The following is a 14,567-nucleotide window of genomic DNA, read 5'->3' as shown; positions in this document are numbered from 1 at the left end:
TTACTCATCATTTTGATCTCCATTTCACACATACGGAAACTGAGGCACAGTGTTACATAGTCAGCCTTTTGTAAAGCCAGGACTTGATTTGGGCAGTCTGGCTCCAAAATCCAAGCTGTTGTTGGGTCGAATGTTCTGTGTATGTCTGTTAGATATAGTTGGCTTATTGTATTTTTTATGTTCTCTATTTCCTTGCTTATATTTTGTCTGGTTGTTCTATTCATTATTGAGAGTAGGATATTAAAGTCTTCAACTACTATTATAAAACTATATTTCTCTTTTTAATTTTGTCAGTTTTTGCTTCATATATTTTGATGATCTTTTATTAGGTATGTAAATGTTTATAATTTTTATATCTTCTTGCTCTAATGAAACTTTTATTAATATATAATGTCTTTGTCTCTTATAAACTTTTTGATTTAAAGTTTCTCTTGTCTAACATTAGTATATCCTCCTCTGTTCTCTTTCACTTATTATTTACATGGAATATCTTTTTAAAACCTTTCACTTTCTATCTGGTAGGGAGTTCAGAATACAATGTACCTAGAGGACAGAGAAAATGTGCAGGAGAGTTTTCATTCTGAAGGCTCCCATGTATACCCATTAAAATAAATAAGCTTTTCTCTTATTAAAAAAGAGAGAGAGAAAATGGGTAGAACTGAAAGCTCACTGGTTGAACAAGTATTTATTAAGGGTTATAAGTATACCCCAAGGTATAAATTTCATGGCCGCAGGATTTTTACTCCCTAAATACTTTTATTTTCCAGATAGGCCATCCTGACTCTATCTTCATTAATTTGTCTGAAGTCTTTTAAAACTGTTTCTGTTTGTAGTTTGCCTGTATGTTAAAATTGAAAGACTAGGTTTTATGACAGTTAAAAAACTACTATGGTATATATACACACAATGGAATATGGAATACTATTTAGCCATAAAAAATGGAATTCTGTCATTTGTGGCAACATTAATGAGCCTGGAGGGCATTATGCTATTTGAAACATCAGGCACAGAAAGATAAATACTGCATGTACTAATTCATATGTGGAATCTAAAAAAAAATAAGCTCATAAGAGTAGAGAGTATAATAGAGATTATTAGAGGCTGGGGAGGGTAGGGAAAAGGGAGGATAGGAAAGGGTTGGTTAACAGATACAGAATTACAGCTAGATAGGAGAAATAAGTTCTAGTATTCTGTGGCTCTGTAGGGTAAATATGGTTAACAACAATTTATGGCATATTTTCAAAAAGAGGACTTTGAATGTTCACAATGCAAAGAAATGATAAATATTTGAGGTGATGGTTATGCTGGCTTTCCTGATTTGATCATTACACATTGTGCACATGTATAGAAATATTGCTCTGTATCTCATAAATATATGCAATTATTATGTGTCAACTAGGAATAAAAGGACAGAAAATCCCCACAGGCAACAAAATCAATAATAGACAAGTGAGAATACACCAAACTAAAAAAGCTTCTTCACGGCAAAGGAAATAATCAACAGAGTGACATGGCAACCTATAGAATGATAGAAAATATGTGCAAACTGTGTATCTGATAAGGTGTTAATATCCAAAATATATAAAAATTGCCTACAAATCAAGAAAGAGAAACAAAATAACCTGACTAAAAATGGGTAAAAACTTGAATAGACATTTCTCTGAGGAAGATACACAAATAGTGACTAGGTGTAATATATTAAAGCATGCTCAACATCACTAATCATCAGGTAAATGTAGACCAAAGCCACAGTGAAATATCACTTCACACCTGTTAGGATGACTGGTACTTAAAGAAACAAAAACAAATCAAACACATGATAATACATGTTGATGAGGCTTTGGAGAAATTGGAATTCTTATATACTATTGGTGAAAATGTAAAATGGAATAACCATTACTGAAAACACTATGGAGGTTTCTCAAAAAATTAGTAATAACATGACCACATGATCCAGTAATATCACATCTGAGATTATATTCAAAATAACTGAAATCAGGGTCTCAAAGATATATCTATGCTCCCATGTTCACTGTAACATTATTCACAATAGCCAAGATATGGAAATAAGCCAAATGTCCATTGATGGATAAATGGGTAAAGAAAAGATGTTATATAGATACAACAGAATATTATTCAGCCTTAGAAAAGAAGGAAATCCTACCATTTGTACCAACATGGATGAACCAAGAGGACATCATGCTAAGTGAAGTATGTCCGTCAGAGCAAATACTGCATTATTTCACTTACCTGAGGTATCTAAAATAGTCAGAGAAGCAGAGAATAGAATGGTGATTGTCAGGTGCTGGGGGGAGTGAGGAATTGTTATTCAATGTGTATAAAGTTTCAGTTATGCAAGATGAATAAGTTCTAGAGGTCTGCTCTCTAACCTAGTACCTATAGTTAACAACAGGGTATCGTGCACATTAAAATATGTTAATAGGATAGATCTCATGTTAAGTGTTCTCACTGCAAAAAAGCAACAATAAAAAATAAAAATAAAAGTAAGCACAGAACATGAGAAAATTTTTGAAGGTGATGGATATGTTTAGTACCTTGACTATAGAAATGGTACAGGTTTGTGCATGTATCCAGAGTCATCAAAATATATACATTCAATATTTGCATTTTTGAATATTAATTACTCCTCAATAAAACTTAATAAAAAAGGAAAAGTATCTATTCCTGACCTTTTCAATCATGAATACAATCTCTAGGACTTTGCCTATCACTTCATCAGCATGTCATTAACCTAGCTAAGCTAATAACATTAAATGTAGAATGAATAATGAAAGAATTGTTTTTGAAAGCAAAGCAATAGGGAAAATTAATCGCCTATGCTGGGAATGTATACAGAAGTCTCTCTTAGGACTCTGACATTGAAAAACAGGCTAATTCCTTACCACGGATGCTATGTCAAAAAATCAGTACCCTCACCAGCGGCTATATGCATCCTCACCCCTGCAAACAACAGGAGCCATTTGTAAGAAATGAAGAAACACCATTACTCTTTTTAGCTGAGGAATGATTGTCATCAGGCAGATTTGTCATCCCTCAGAGAAGGAAGCACCTATTGCATTTTATAGATTTGGATGTCCAAGCAGCTGTCATTTATAGGACGAATGGAGATGCTAGAAGAGCTGGGAAGGTAATCCTTAGATGGAAGGAGTTATGTTTGCTGGTTAAGAAGGTTTCAAAATAGATTCGGCTGACTAGACCAGGGAAATAGTTGCCTGCCAGAATTGTTTTGTTGAACAAATGTTCTGTATACATACAGGTATAATTATTACAAAGGCTTAAAGGAAGGTGAAGACCTCATGGTTTAAAAAAAATTACTCTAATGGGAACACACAGGAAACACCAAACTAAATTTTGACGTAAGATGAAATCAAAGTAGTAGCAAGGTGTATATGGTTGAGATTAATATAGTTTTAAGACAATAAGCTAATTTATTCTTAAAAGACAGTGTGTGTAATATTTGAGAAACTGTAATATGGGATTAAAAAGCTCCAGGTTTGATGCATGTGTAATAGGAACTTTTTGGTTTAATAAAGATTCTGCCGCCTGGTACCCCTTTCTTTGAGGGCTAGTGTCTGGGCAGAAGGTGAGTATCTTATCACGAAGACTAAGAAAGGTCATGGGGGAAAAGGTGTTCATTGAACTCTGAATCTCTTCCCTATTGAAATTCAATGTTACTGGGACTGTTGTAAAGTGGTTGAGGTTGACTGGCAGGAGAAAATGTGGAGGATCTGCAAAGAGTATTTTCCTGTGAGGGGAGGGGAATTGGCTTTGGTGACAGTTTCAACATTAAGGCTGAGACGGTTGTGGATAATGGCTGGTTTTGAAACAGTGAATGGCTGAGACTGGAAGCTCTATACAGATCCAGTCCCCCTGAATTTGCAGGAGGACTCTGGGAATAGTGGCTGAGAAAGTAACACATACTAGTGAACAGTAACATTGAGGACCCAAGCATGGGATTCTTCTCTGTCCAGTGTAGGAATCTGGGCCAGTCGGGATGTGATTGCAGCAGAGAAAAAAAGAAAGAACAAAATTTTTTATGGGATGAGTTTTCAACAGCAACTGTGTGGTACTGTTCCCACTAGAGGATGAGCCAGGGATGGATGAGACACAACTCTACTTTCCCAAATCAACTGGAGGGAGTGGGCCTTTAGAAGAAGGGATTCTGGAGCCTAGACTTCTCAGGTACACACACGCGTGTGTGTATGCATGTGTATGTACCTATCTATTCAACACAAAAGCATTTATTGGGCTCTGTATGATGATATAGGCAGGCTCTTAGTGGCTGATGATACTGAGATAAATGAGAAAACACACAGTGGTCCTTCACACATGTGCACACTGAATGCCACTTTATAATTCATTTTTACTTACATGATCCCTTCTAACCCCATAATATTATCCCATTTTAAAAATGATGAGACCAAGGCCCAAGTAATAGACAGTCAATGGCAAGGGGTGGAGAGGGGAATAGAACTGAAATCTGCTTATCAAAATTCAGTGTTCTAACTTCATCTGCAATATTACACAAGTCTAATCAGATTATTCCTGTTTTAGGAATTAAAACAAAAAGGTTGTCTGTTATAATTAGAATAAACCTCAAAATATAGAAGAAAGATTAGCATGCCTGGTCCCTGGTAAATGCCCAGGCTCATGCCTATCCTTCCCAACTTGCCCTCCTTTCACGGGCTTTCATTCCGTCCCTCAAACATAAAGCCCATTAGCACCTTGTACTCCATTATGACACTTCGCACACTATTAGTTTTATTATTAATGACTAGTACTTATTTATTTAATATCTGACTTCCCAGCTAGCTTATAAATTCTGTGCTGGCAATCCCACATCTCTGTTTACTTTGCCTATACTCAGAGCTTTGCACAATATCAGGCATAGAGGAATTGCTTATTACATGTTTTTAGATTTACACACTCCAAATAAGAAAATCATCTTTCAATGACTTTGTGGACCCCTGTTCCTGTGCTGTCATCCTGATATTGCGCAGATTATATGTGTCTCCTTTGCTCAGCCTGTGTAACTTCTGCTCATTCTTTCAAATCCAACATAGATTCTCAAGGACAGTTATTTCTCCTTCTTTCCAGCTTCTCACACATTTGCTGTTAGAATCACACAGTCAACATTTGATTATATTTATTCCTTCTTTTTATAAAAATAAATGGATTTCATAAGTATGTTTTCTTTTTTTCTGTAAGATACTTTAAAAATAAATTCAGAACATCTTTTTTACCCCATTTCTTTACAGAACCCTGTGCCTGCTGAGTATCTTCAAGGTGATAAGTAACTAACTTGCTGACATTGATTCGGAAGATACTGAAGAATAAAGAGCAGTTAAGAGACAAAGGTTTTTGATAGATAGAGTGTTTGGTCTGGAGCTGATCAAAGAGAAGGCCTAGGGAAGACAGCTTTATTATTATTTTTTAAGAGGCTGCATGCCCAGAGATTGTGGTGAACATTTCAAAACATATCTGAGAAAATAACAGGGTAGATATTTGTCTCTCAGGATGCATTCATGAAAAATGTACTGACAAAGTCCATCTGAAAACCAATAAGAAAGTCAAGGTTAATAGGAGACATATTGTTTGAGAACTCCAAAAGGCATTCACAGAGGTTCTAATAAGCTATAAGCAACACAGAAAGTGAAGGAAATCGACTGGAATTTAAATCACAATAATCTGCGTGTTTGGTCCCTTTCATTCAAATATTTTTTTAGTTTTCAAACATTGAATTTAGTCAACCCAACAGTACAAAAATTGACAATCTGACAGAAAAAGAATAATTGAATAGACTTTCTTCTTTCAATGTGAATATAACCTGTGGACCGAGGAAAACTATTTGTTCCCTATTCATTCCATGTCATAAATCTATAGAACTGAACAACCTTGTTCTGAAAATCCTGTTTGGACAGGGAACATGGGGCTCTTAATCTCAAAATCCTGTGTGCCAATCTATATTAGGCTGATAGGTTTGCTTTTTTTTATTGAACTGTAAATTCCTAGGATCCAGAGAATTTTTTTTTTTTGCACACCTATAAACTATATAGTATCTGGCTTATACAAGGTGCTTTATTAAAGTGAAAAGTTAAAGAAGAAATACAGGAAGATGCCATTGTGAACAATATTTTCAAAATTATATTTGGAAAAGTATCAAAATCTTTCCCTCAGCTACAGTTCGGGAAAATGCATCTTTAAACAGACTTGACCTAAGTAGGAACAGAGATGAACCCCCTGCCTCAACATATTTCCAAAATCTGCCTCCTAGAATTCCTGACATTTCATTTTTATTTCAGCTTTGGGTTAAGGCATAGATGGCGCCTGTTAAAGTATTAATATGGTATCTGAGATAGGACTAATGAGTAATACATTAAACCAATATCAGCTACATGAATTAATTGTATCAGAGATACCAAGACAAAACTAGTCGAAGAATGAAGACATAGATAAGTTTTGACAAAAGGGAATTGTGCTCTGAGCTTATCCTCTGAGAGAAAAAGGCTGGGAAAATGACCACTACAGGCTGGGAAAATGTTGTTGAGAGGAATAGAGGTACAAAAGGCCAAACTACACAGTTTACACTTTGAAGTGGACCCTGAATGCATGGTTCTGTTCAACAGTGTGGCTAAGTTTGAGTCCCTATTTGCTTGAGAAACTGCCGTGATATGAGAAGGAATTATAGAAATGAGAAAAGCAGCATGCTAATTCCCTCATGGAAATGTTATTATAGTGGTACAGGAATCTATGTTATCTGTCCAGGGGCTTACGATATGCTACTTTCGTGATTGCCTAACTCAGCACAGTTATTTTGCCATCTTTAAACCTGTTGAAAGCCAAAATTAGACCATACAGATAGTGTTCACAGTGAGTGTTGGGGCTGGGCAAAGCGTGGGTCACATGGTCTCATTCTTGGTCTCTTCATGAAATAGTGATGAGAATCTTTCCTGGTTTTACTTTTTCTCTCAACTCCACTCAAAATTTACATTATCCCAAGACATTGTTCCTTTCTTAATGTAGATGATTTCATGGATCAATTATACTACACTTCCAGCAATTACAAAATATATTCTTTCAGAAATGTTGAGTTTTGACCCTTTGCTGGAAGGATCAGAAACTCTCTTAAACGTGTAGGGGAGGGGAGAGGAGTGGGAAAGATAATCAAGAAGGAACACATTTTTCACCTGTCTGTGGCCCTGCACCAGGGAGGAAGAAGGGAAGTGATTTAACACCAAAACAAGTGTGGTGTGTAATTACCATTCAGGACTTGGCTTTCTAATTGTCATACGGAGACTGTTTGCAGCTTCTAGTGGCGATGATATTGTCATTGTAGGAGATGACCATAAATACATCTGTAGACAGTCCTGTCTATTACTCTTACCCACCTATTATTTCCCAGAGCAAATTGATGGTGTTAGGTATTATTCATCACATGTAGCTCCGAGGCAGGAGGTGGAGCATGGCTTACCCAACCGTGCCCTCCCATGGTCCGTGAACTATAAAGACGCTGTGATGCACAAACACGCACACCAGGAGGGAATGATCTGCATGGCCCTGCATCTTTCCTTCTGTTCTGCTATCAGTCCCTCCTTTATTGTCACCTGGGCTACTGAAGTAGCCTTATAACTCCTTGCTTCAAGATACTCCCACTGTCCCTCTTCCCCTTTTGATATTTATCATCCCCAAAGGATATTTCTAATGCTGAATTTTGATCCTGTCATGTCCCTCACTCTAATCTCTCACTAGTGCTTTATAACCCACAGGATTAAGTCCAAACACCAAAGCAAACATACAAACCCTTCTTAATCTGTTTCTGTGTGTATGCTTTTATTTTTTATTGTTATTATTTCATTTTTAATTTTTATTTTAAAATATTAAGGAGGTACAAGTGTTTTTGTTACATGGATCAGTTGTGTAATGCTGAAGTTAGGGCTTTTATTGTGCTTGTCATCAGAGTAGTGTACATTGTACCCGATAGGGGAGTTTTTCTTCCTTACTCTTCTCCTACCTTCCCCCTTCTGTTTCCACTGTCTTTTACACCACTTTATGACCCTGTGTACCCGTTGCTTAGCTGGTCTGTTTTTTTTATCTTCCTGTTTGGCTACCTCTTTTGTACAATCTGGAGAGTCTAAGGCACTTGTCATTTAGGGAATATTTCAAGCTCTTGAACATGGTATAACAAAAGTGATTGAATAAAATGAGAAAATGGCTTCCAATATTTACCTTTCTAGTAGTATTAGATTTTTGTATATCGATCAGATTAATTTTTTAATACTGGGTACACTATGTTGTGAGTCCCTCGAAGTTAAAAGTTATGCTATATCTCATTCACTACTGTATCCCCAGGCTCAAACACATTTTTTTTAAAGACAAAAGGAAAAAGAAAGGGAGAGAGAAAGAGAGACTTTATTGGGATAAAACTACCTTATGAAAGCTTACAGAACAACTGTGCTCAAAAGAATTGCATTTTCAGTTAAATAAAAACTAAGGGGGAAATACCTTTTCCAATCCCTACTATAGAAAATGTTTCCGAAACATCTTATTCCATATTTTTTCTTATGTGGCCTGCTGGTCATAATTGAATTTTTCTTAGCTGAAGACTTGAATGGCTCACTTGGTCTGTATTCTGTGTACTCATTTTCATGGTTAGGACTAGTGGAATATATATTATAGTTGAGTTTAATGTGATTTGTGCTTAAACTATCAAAAATAAGATGTAATTTCTTTACTTTCTTTTCCTCCCTCCCTCCCTCCCTTCCTTTCCTTTCCTTTCTTTTCCCTCCCTCCCTTCCTTCCTTCCTTCCTTCCTTCCTTCCTTCCTTCCTTCCTTCCTTCCTTCCTTCCTTCCTTCCTTCCTTCCTCCTTTCTTTCTTTCTTGACAAGATCTCACTCTGTTGTCTTGGCTGGAGTGCAGTGATGTGATCATAACTCACTGCAACTTTGAAGTCCTGGACTCAAGTGATCCTTCTGCCTCAGCCTCCCAAGTAGCTGGAACTGCAGGTATGTACCACCATGCCTGGATAATTTTTCTTTTCTTTTCTTTTTTTTTTTGTAGAGATGGTTTTGCCATGTTCCCCAGGCTGGTCTCAGACTCCTGGCTTCAAGCAGTCCTCTCTCACCTCATCCTCCCAAAGTGCTGGGATTACAGGAGTGAGTCACCATGCCCCTGATTTTCTGTTAAAGGTAAATATACATATATTATTTTATTTAGGTTCCCATGGTTTACTTCTACTTATTGAAATCCAAGTTTTGGCTAAAAAAATATTGTTCATTAAAAATAATGTTTATTTGCTTAGTTGTAATTTATGACAGGCAGAGTTAAGGAAGTGGAGATCCCATGTGTGGCCTTGGCTCTGATGGTAATTTGTGAATATAATGGCTGAAAAGCAAAAGTCATACTGAGAACTTAAGACAAACGTGTATACAGTAAGATAAATGAACTAAATTACCTTAAAAGCACTTTGCACCTAAAATAATAAACACTGAATATCTTTTATCTCTTGAGTTCTTAGTGCAGGCATATGTTTTCAGAGATATATGAGTTCTGTTTCAGACAGAAGCCATAAAACAAATATTGCAATAAAGAGAGTTGCATGAATTTTTTGGTTTCCCAGTGCATATAAAAGTTAAGTTTACACTATACTGTAGTCTATTAAGTGTGCAATAGCATAATGTTTAAAAAGAATGTTCATACCTTGATTTAAAATATTTTATTGCTGAAAAATGCTAACAATCATCTGAGCCTACAGTGAGTCATAATGCTTTTGCTGGTGGAGAGTCTTGCCTCAGTGTTGATGGCTGCTGACTGATCAGGGTGGTGGTTGCTGAAGGTTGGGGTGACAGTAGCAATTTCTTAAAATAAGGCAGCAATGAAGTTTGCTGCATAGATTGACTCTTCCTTTCATGAAAGATTTCTCTGTAGTATGTGATGCTATTTGATAGCATTTTCCTTATAGTAGAACTATTTGATAGCATTTTACCCACAGTAGAACTCCTTTTGGAGTCAATCCTCTCAAACCCTGATGCTGCTTTATCAACTGTATAATATTCCAAATCCTTTGCTGTCATTTCAACAATGTTCATAGCATCTTCACGAAGAGTAGATTCCATCTTAAGAAACCACTTTCTTGGCCGGGCGCGGTGGCTCACGCCTGTAATCCTAGCACTCTGGGAGGCCGAGGTGGGTGGATCGTTTGAGCTCAGGAGTTCGAGACCAGCCTGAGCAAGAGCGAGACCCCGTCTCTACTAAAAATAGAAAGAAATTATCTGGCCAACTAAAATATATATAGAAAAAATTAGGCCGGGCACGGTGGCTCACGCCTGTAATCCTAGCACTCTGGGAGGCTGAGGTGGGTGGATCGCTCGAGGTCAGGAGTTCAAGACCAGCCTCAGCAAGAGCGAGACCCCGTCTCTACTAAAAATAGAAAGAAATTATCTGGCCAACTAAAATATATATAGAAAAAATTAGCCGGGCATGGTGGCGCATGCCTGTAGTCCCAGCTACTCGGGAGGCTGAGGCAGTAGGATCGCTTGAGCCCAGGAGTTTGAGGTTGCTGTGAGCTAGGCTGATGCCACCGCACTCACTCTAGCCGGGGCAACAGAGCGAGACTCTGTCTCAAAAAAAAAAAAAAAAAATGAAACCACTTTCTTTGCTCATCTATAGGAAGCAACTGCTTATCCATTTAAATTTTATCATATGATTGCAGCAATTTAGTCACATCTTCAGGTCCCAGTTCTAATTCTACTTTTCTTGCTATTTACACCACATCTGAAGTTACTTCTTTTGCTCAAGTGTTGAACCCCTTAAAGTCATTTATGAGAATTGTAATCAGCTTCTTCCAAACTTCTGTGAATGTTGATATTTTGACCTCTTCCCTTGAGTCACGAGTATTCTTAGTGGCATCTTGAATGGGGGAATCATTTCCAGAAGATTTTCAATTTACTTTGCACAGATCCATTGGAAGAATAACTACCTATGGCAGCTATAGCATTATGAAATGTTTTCATTAAATAATAAGATTTTAAAGACAAAATTACTCCTTGATCCATGGACACCGTGTTAGCAGGCATGAAAACAACATTAATCTTGTACATCTCTGCCAGAACTCTTGGGTGACCAGGGGCATTGCTGATAAGCAGCAGTATTTTGACAGGAATCTTTTTTCCTGATTAGTAGGTCTCAACAGTGGGCTTAAGATATTTAGTAAGCCATGCTGTAAAAATAAGTGATATCATTCAGGCTTTGTTGTTCATTCATAGAGCACAGGAAGAGTAGATTAAGAATAATTATTAAGGGCCCTAGGATTCTTAGAATGGGAAATGAACTTTGGCTTCAACTTAAAGTCTCCAGCTGCAATAGACCCTGACAAGAGAGTGACCAGTCCCTTGAAGCTTTGAGGCCAGGCATTGAGTTCTCTCTAGCTATGAAAGCCCTAGATGGCATCATCTTCCAATACAAAGCTGTTTCATCTACACTGGATATCTGTTGTTTAGTGTAGTCACCTTAATAAAGGTTCTTAACTAGATCTTCTGGATAACTTGCTGCAACTTCCACATAGTACTTGCAGCCTTCCCTTGCACTATTATGTTATGGAAATGACCTCTTTCTTTAAACTTCAAGAACCTACCTTTGTTGGCTTCACATTTTTCTTCTGCAGCATCCTCACCTCTTTCAACCTTCATAAAATTTAGGAGAGTTAGGGCCTTGCTCTGCATTAGACTTTGGCTTAAGGGAATGTTGTGGATGATTTGATCTATCCAGACCACTAAAACTTTCTCCATATCTGCAACAAGGCTGTTTCTCTTTTTTATCATTCATGTATTCACTGTAATAGTACTTTTAATTTTCTTCAAGAACTTGTTTTTTGCATTTACAGCTTGGCTAACTGTTTGGTGCAAGAGGCCTAGCTTGACTTTCAACATACATTGCTTACTAAGCTTAATTACTTCTAGCTTTTGATTTAAAGCAAGAGACATGTGAATCTTCCTTTCACTTGAACACATAGAAGCCATTATAGGGCTATTAACTGACCTAATTTCAATATTGTTTTGTCTCAGGGAATAGAGAGACCTTAAGAGAGAGAGTTACAGGAACAGCTGATCTCTGGAGCAGTCAGAAAATACACGACATTCATCAATTAAGTTCACCATCTTACATGGGCATCGTTTGTGGTGCCCCAAACAATTACAACAGTAACATCAAAGATCACTAATTCATATTACACACAGCTTCAGGAAAGATACATCATAGAAAAGAACAGAGTATATGGTCTAATATTAAAACTGTGAACTAACTAACTTAAGTCAGTAATTGCCTGGATTCTGACAGATGTTGAGTATCATTGTGTTTCTCTTGGAATATAACAATAACCTGCATTACTCCTCTGAGTTTGCTGTGGAGCCCCAACACACTTTGGACTGTGGAGTTAAGTAACTTATTCAAGATCTTACCGGCAGAGAATGGGTGGAGCTGCAATTTGAACCTGATTTTCTGTGAACCACAATCAGAGTTGTGAGTTTACTATAATTTCCTGGGATCACACAGGGAGGTCAAAGGATGCCAGGGTCACTGGATAATTATAGCCAATTGTGTTGGGGAAGACATCATGGATACTAGTGCTTTCAGTAATTAAAAACATTAAACTGTGCCTAGTTAATCTTTTTAGTTACTCAAATCTTGTATTAAATATTGTGGAGTCTCTGAGAAAGTACTTTAAAAAGCCCTTATTTTTCAGGAGTTTGTAGTCTCTAATTGAAAAAAGAACATGAATTTTCAAAATTTAACTGAAGCAAACTCAATAAGTACTCATAAGCTAAAGGACTTTGTGTGCCTCACATGGAAGCATTTTTTTAATTATGATTTTGCTTGCAGGAAAGTAATATTTATGCCCATAATAAAATGCATCGATTTAATTAAAAACACTGGACTTTAAACAAACAACCATTTTAATTTTTCTGGTTGCTTATTTGTAATTCAGTGGTGGTTGTTAAAAAATTTCTGTTGTTTTTATAAATATTTATATATTTTTTTGCTATCTCATGCATTTTACTCATTTTAATGTTACTTGCTTTAAAAAAAATAAACAAAAGCAAAAGAACTGGAAAAAGATCTTTGTATTTCAGAGTATAATTGCTTTAGTAAATTTGCTGAGGCAAAAGAAGCCATAATAACGAGAAATCCCATGGGGTTCAGGAAAGGGTTGATCCACTGCTAGTCTGCTGTATAATTTGATCATAATCAAACTATTTTCCAAATAGTATTATTATTAAAATATGGTCATGAATTCAACAGATTTTTTAAAAGTTTTCCGGAATCACCCAATGGAAAGATTTAATATATTCTCTTTTTTTATAATGTAATAGATATCAGTACCTCTTCAGCAACTTTTCTAATACATTCATTTAAAGTAAAATTAGTTCATCTAAGTGAAATAAAGACTACTCCCTTACAAATTGATTCTCCATAATATCTAAATGTGAATTTCCAGCACAGCGCACACAGATTTGAGAGGGAGGAGCATGAACAGGCATTACAGAACCTTCAGGATCATTTTTACTTAAAATGTTAACTGAGCATTATAATTTCAATATTTATAAATATGGAAAACAAATCTAAGTATAGTACCAAGTTCTGCAGCTTACTTTTAGAAATTAAGACTGAATAAGTTGCATAGTTTATGCAAGGTCTCAAACTGTCTTTTGTAACCATATCAATAGATTTAAATAAAATCATTTATTCATATAATTTATATGGCATTTATTTTAGGATTTAAAATAATGATACATATTCTTTGTACCCCAGGAAATGTTTTTTAGTAGCTATTAGTAAGCTTTAGTATTTATGTACATTAAAATATCAAAATAAATTATTTTTATAAAAATAATGTCATTGGATCAGTGAGTTAATCAATAAGGGACTATAGCTGCTTGTGAGATGCAAGCTGTTATTTTTAAATATTTGGCTTTATTTAAGGTGAATTGCACTTTAAGCTAGAACAAAACAGCTATAAAAAAACTTAATGTAAAACATAAAGGTCTTAGAAGGCCTACAAATGAAAGATTATTTACAGATATCTACTTAAAGAGTAGAACTCCAATAACAGCTACAATGTAAAAGCACAAGGTGGCTCAAGTTCCGTCAACTCCATTTTGTAAGAAATCCACTGAACAATAAACTCATGATCCCAATTTGACTGCTCAGAAGTAGCCACCTCATAGGAGTCATAACTTCTTGGTTTTGTTTTCTTTCACACTCGTGTCCCTATTGATAACATAGGATTTTTCTTTCTTTTCCTTTTCATTCTTTCCAGGCTTTGGTGGTAGTGCCTTCCATGGACATGACTATAGCTGAAAACTAATGGTACTTTCTTAACCATTTCTTCTCTTATGCATCCGTTAAACAAATGTTTATTCAACATCTATTGTCCATGATTCAAGATGGCCAATATGACACAGTATAGCATAAGGCACAGCCACTGTGGCATCCTCCCAAAATGCTAGGATTACAGGCATGAGGCACCATGCCTGGCCCTAATTTCTTCTTC

Source organism: Lemur catta, chromosome 4 (assembly GCF_020740605.2).
Source record: "Lemur catta isolate mLemCat1 chromosome 4, mLemCat1.pri, whole genome shotgun sequence".
NCBI lineage: Eukaryota > Metazoa > Chordata > Mammalia > Primates > Lemuridae > Lemur > Lemur catta.
This window is presented reverse-complemented; position numbering follows the sequence as displayed.